Below are 6166 nucleotides of genomic sequence, written 5' to 3'. Positions count from 1 at the left end.
TGTAGAAAAGAATTGGACAAAGAAGACCCACCACCAGAAAGACCTCCCAGCAGCCTGTCAGGGAAATAATGAGGCCTGGAAAAGCTTTGGCTGGGGAGCAGAAAGAATTGGGATAGAAATGACTTGATAAGTACTGTTCGGGCCTAACTGAAAGGAGTGATGGGTGAATTGATGGAAGGGAGAAGAAGAGGGAGTAACAGTGCCTCATGTTGTCAGCCTGCAGGTCATGGAAGGAGAGTGATGTCTTTAATCTCACAGAGGGAAGGGTGGGGGAGGATGATGAGAACTAACCAGGCACATTAACAATAGTAAGCCTTACATTGGTGCAGCACTTTTGTCATTTACCAAGTTATCTGGAGACATTCTATTATTGTGTCTCACAATGATTCTGTAGAAAAAGAGCAAACTTTATCCTCTTCACTTGGGAGATTAAGAAAACTGAGAAAATTAACTGTAATTAACTTGGCCAAAGACACAGAACTGGTAAATAGCAGACCAGGGACTAGAATTCAAGGGTCTCGATTAATAGTTCTGTGTTTTTCCATTATATTCAACTAGTAATGTGAATAGTAATATAATTTTTAATAAAACATTCTTTAGATATGCACATCAGCGTGTGTTTGGAGGGAGGGGCAGTAGAGAAGTAGCAGAGCTGTGCATTCTTGTGCATTATCGACCTACAGATTCTTATGCATTATCGACCTAGAAAATCAGTGAACCATCTCAGATTTAACTATTTCAGGGACCTACCATCACACTAAGTAAGAGAGTCCTTTCTTGACCTTTCTCGGCTTCTCCTTAACAGCTTTTAGAACCATCCCTCTGAAAATCACGTCTCCTTTATCTCCATTGAAGGATATCCAGGTCTTTGAAACTATCTACCACTAACAAACGTGCATTTGAATTATATGGATAAATGGCTCATTCATAGTCTACCGTACGATTCTTGTGCAGGAACTTTCATTTAAGAGGTGTGGATAATTAAAATATCAGCTACTAATTAAAATACCAGCAGTGCCCTGGAAATTCCATCCAGCTCTTAGACTTATTTTAACCCAACAGTAAGTATTATTACATTAAAAATGTTTTTAAATAGCAGCACAAACTTGTTAACATTTTGTCTATATTTTGAGACAGATAGATCTGGTAATCAGATAACTAGATAACTATAAAAATAAATAAATAAATAAAATAAAGGATTGCAAATCTCAAGATCCTTCAAGACTTTCCTAAACATGTATATTCCTAATGGGATATTCTTGCAGGATATTCCTAATAGGAAATTGTTCTTTTTAAAAAAATTTTTTTTTTTACAACTTTCCTAAACATGTATATTCCTAATGGGATATTCCTGCAGGATATTCCTAATAGGAATTGTTCTTTTTAAAAAAAAAATTTTTTTTTTTTGCAAGAAAACCCTTGGTTGACCTCACAGGTTGCAAGGACCTTGTCAGCTTACAATCCCTTATTTTTTATTTTTACACCTACAGTACCTGGTCTTCCTAGGTGGTCTCCCATCCAAGTACTAACCAGGACCGACCCTGCTTAGCTTCCAAGATCAAACAGGATCGGGCTCATTCAGGGTGGCATGGTTATACACGGAAATCATTCTTTTTAAAACAGAATGTTTTCCAATATTATTTTTAAAAATTGTAGTTTAATCAAATTTAACTTCTGTTTAGGAAGGACTGCATTTCTGTACAGTATGGAGAAGTGACTTAGATGAGAAAGTGTGTATGTAACTCTTCGTGGAGCCTAAAGAAAAAGATCTCACAGAGGAGGAATTATTTCAGGCGGGATTTAAAGGATAAGCAGAAGTGTGAAGAGAAGATATAGTCAAGGATACAGTACTCCAGGCAGAGAGAAGAGGGTCAGCACAAAGACCTGAGAGAGCCAACGTATTTCCTGATATTTAAAAGATGTGCATTGGAAATTATATATAAGGAGTAATTAAGGCAAGAACTGTGCAAATATCCAATTTTAAAGTAGTTTGGATGTGATGTAGAAGTTGAGATATTTCTTCCAAATACAAAGATTCATTTAATATTTTTACACAAGAGAATAATGAAATAAGACGAAGCTATTACAAGTATCATTCTCAGGTCACATTGAAAGATTATAAAGAGTTGAAGATGGAGGAAGAGAAATTTTATGTCCAAGTAAGAAAAGATGAAGGCTTAAACTAACTCTGTGAACAAAGAAGAGAGAAGTATGGGAATTATTTGGGAAGAAAGAGTGAGTGGTGGAGGCAGATGGATGTATAATTGTGCCGATCATGAAGATGAGAGAGAGAAGGGGGCCTAGTAATTATTTTTCAACAAAATGTATATTTTCAACGAAATGTATATTTTTCAACAAGATGTATAAACCTCAGAAGGCTGGGTATCTTGTATTGTGGCTTGAGAAGAAAGTTATCAGTGGAGTTCTTTATTATACTGGAATTGGAAAGCTGAAGAATTTGGTCTAATTCAATTAGAGAATTCAGAGAAACAGGAGCAATTAAGAAAATTGAATGAAAATGAGCTATAAACATTCTGATGTAAAGTAGAGCTATGAAAGTTTGGAAGACCAGGATTTAATAAGTAATAATACATACTAAAAGAGTGAAAGCAAAAATAAAATACTAAGAATGAGATAAGGGGAAATGAATAGATATGGAATCCAGTGGCAAATAAAATGTATATTAAATGAAGCGAAACGGATTTCAAAATTCAGAGTTGTTTTGACTAATGCAGGATGTCTTTCACAGTACACAATTCAACATAGGAAACTCATCAAAGACTGAGGATAATGTGGTTTCTTTCTCTACAGGAGAAATGCATTATAACTCTCACATGGGGGTCCTACTGGTCTCCCCAGCAGTCTCTTTCTATAACAGAATTGCACCTACTATCTACAGCGATGATATTCTCGTGCAGAGGACCATTGCCCAAAGTACTGTATTGAGTCGTTAGTTTCCAACTACTTATGAAATAAATGGATTGTCGAGTAGAACTGAAGACCAAGGTTTTAATTAATAAAAACAAAACAAAACTGTATTTCAGTTTGCTGTATTTTAAGAGGAGCTGACTTTTGATACAGTCGGATAGTTCAAATCAGATGCTCACATTTTACAGTGGAGGCGAGGCTCCTCCTGGGGCTCATGGGGATCGCTGACTGGCCTGCCAATTCCCCTCAAAACTGTTCTGCCCTGGGCGTTTAGGAAGAAACGATTCTAAGGAGAGAGGTTTGACTGACCCTCACCAGTTCAATTTTTTTTTCCTTTCTTAGTGTTAAAGTCACATTTTGAAAACACCTTAGAAATATCTCCTTTTTATCTTTAAGTATAATGGGTCTAATGTCTATTGTATATTAATTTTCCCTAAGACATTCATTCGATTGATCTCTGGGCAGGCCACTCTCCTCAGCATGAGAAAAAATAAGAAATCCTCCCTCAGACAAGCACATAACCCTTGTAAGAGTGGCTTTTCTTTCATAATAACAAGTTGTCTTCTATTAAAGTACTGCAGACTCTCATAAGTCAGCTCCTCCTAGAATACAGAAAACCGAAATACAGTTTTGTTTTGTTTTTATTAATTAATGCTGAAGTCTTCAGTTCTACTAGACAATTCATTTATTTCATAAGTAATTGGAAACTAATGAATCAGTACAATGGGTTGGGCAGTGGTCTTCTGTATGAGAATGTCACATCGTAGGTAGCAGTTTTTGCAGGACTCACGATATTCCAGGAATTAACAAAAGCATTTTAATGGAATTTTAGTTAGATGACCTGTAGAGTCATCTTGCTATGCGATTCAACAATTCTGTGCTTCAGTGGGTGTCATAAGTACTCCCACTCTTTAGTAAAGGAAAGTTGAAGGAAAGTATTTATTTTTTTGTAGTTCTCTTGCCTCTTGAGTTTCTGGAAATGAAAGTCACAAATTTGTCCTCAAGCCTCACTGACAGGTCTTTTCTATTTCTCTTTCTATCAGAGTGAAATTTCTGTTTACATCCTGAAAATCTGATCGAAAGAGGAATATAGATGGTCGAGTTGATAAAGTGAAATACAGTCAGCCAAAAAATAATATTCATAGAAGTTCTTATATCGACTAACTTGTTATCATTTCTTAATGCTAACTTTGACTGAACTGTGAAATTGACTTTAGATTAAAGATTCCACAAAAAAAGAAAATATCAAAATAGTTTAGTTTCAACTAAGTATTCTTTTAGTTTTACGTGTAAAGTTTTGTGTTATATTTTTATAATCATGAATATTAAGAATAGATGTTGTTATTACTGTCATGTTAATATTCTAAAATATCTGCTCAGCTACCATCCTTTTAGAAAATGAAATTAAAGGAGGAAAAAGAAAATATTCATTAAACAAATAGTCTAAAAGCACTTAGAAATGCCAGGCTAATCTTGATGATAGAACTCTTTGATGTTTAATTCAAACAAAAATCTCTGCCTTTGAGGTGTTTACATTATAGAGGTGGAGACATTATAAGTTAATAAATAAAATATATCTGTCACATGATGATTAGAACTATTAGAAAAATAAGGCAGATTACAAATATAGGAAGTTGTAAGTAGTAAATGGGAGGCAGGTTACTATTTTTTAGGTTCCCTTTGTATTGAGATATAAATTATACGATAAAAGACACTTTTTGAGTGAAAAATTTAATGGATTTGGGCAAATATATACACTTATATAATCAATCAATATACACTACATTTTTATGTTCCCAAAAAGTCCTCTTGGTGAAGTCAATCAACCTTGGCAAGCACACCCATCTCTGGTGAATTATTAGTATGACAATTGTCACTAAAAATTAATTTTGCCTTTTGAGTCTGAGTCCTTTCATTCGGCATACTGCTTATGATACTCATCCATTTTTTTGTGTATAAATAGTATACTTTTTATTAGCATAAAAAAAATTGTGTATAAATAGTATACTTTTGTGTATAAATAGTATACTTTTAAATTGTGTATAAATTGTGTACTTTTTATTTTGTGTATAAATAGTATACTTTTTATTAGATCCAGTGTAAGGATCTTTACCATAATGTTTGTTTTTTATCCATTGACTTTTTAAGAAACATTTATATTGTTTCCAGTTTTGGGTTGGTATAAATAAAGGTGCTATGAATATTCATGTACAAGTCTTTGGACATACTTTGTACATACAGTTATTTAAAATGTTTTAGGTTTATTGATGTATAGTTGACAAATAAAATTGTTTCTATTTAAATTTTACAATGTATGTATTTAAAGCAGTGACCAAAGTCTAGGCACTGTGAGATGCGGGGATGGGGAGATGCTGGTCCAAGTGTACAATCTTTCAATTATAAGATGAATAAGTTCTGGAGATCTAATGCACAGTGTGGTGACTGTAGGTACTAATACTGTGCTGTGTACTTGAAATTTGCCAAGAGAATAAACCTTAAGTATCCTCATCATCAAGAAAATTTAAAAAAACAACTTTATGAGGTGATGGATATTTTAATTAACCTGATCATGGTAATCATTTGTTCTATTAATTTTATGATGCCATGGATTAGGTTAAAGAATTTCTGGTCCTCCCCCTCCTTAAAATCCCTGCTTTGTTAAAAATTATTACTGTTTTTATACATACCTAGATTTTACTTGCTTATATCTGTTTATAATTTTTTTCACACATTATCATAAGTGACATCAGCTTTACCTATTTTTTAAAATTCTTTGTCAAGTTTTATATTAGATTTAAACTAGATTGTGACATAAAATGAAAAACTTACTTTTTGAATCTAAGATCTGAAATAGTACACATGACCTTAACATTATTTTTAACAGCTTTATTGAGATGTAATTCACATACCATATAATTCACCCATCTAGAGTGTAAACTTCAATGGCTTTCAGTATATTTACAAAGTTGTGTAAACATCACTACAACAAATTTTAAAATTTCACATTACCCCCAAAAGAAATACCCAAATTTCTTAGCCATCATTCCAAACCCTCTATTCTTCTGCCTTCACCTTAGGCAACTACTAATTCACTTACTGTTTCTATAGATTTGCTTATTCTAGTGAGTTTTTATAAGTAGAATCATATAATATACAGATGATCTTTTGAGACTGACTTCTTTCACTTGGCAAGGTTAGTGTTGCCAAGGTTTATCCATGTTGTAGTATTCCGCTGAAC

General features: G+C 33.5%; 1 pseudogene; it reads right to left on the bottom strand.

Annotated features, from left to right (window-relative positions):
• Positions 1 to 1481: 1481 nt before the first annotated feature.
• LOC112482335 lies at positions 1482 to 1600 on the bottom strand (annotated as a pseudogene).
• Between the last annotated feature and the right edge of the window lie 4566 nt (positions 1601 to 6166).

This window comes from Pteropus alecto, unplaced genomic scaffold (assembly GCF_000325575.1).
Source record: "Pteropus alecto unplaced genomic scaffold, ASM32557v1 scaffold195, whole genome shotgun sequence".
Classification (NCBI taxonomy): Eukaryota; Metazoa; Chordata; class Mammalia; order Chiroptera; family Pteropodidae; genus Pteropus; species Pteropus alecto.
This window is presented reverse-complemented; position numbering and strand designations above follow the sequence as displayed.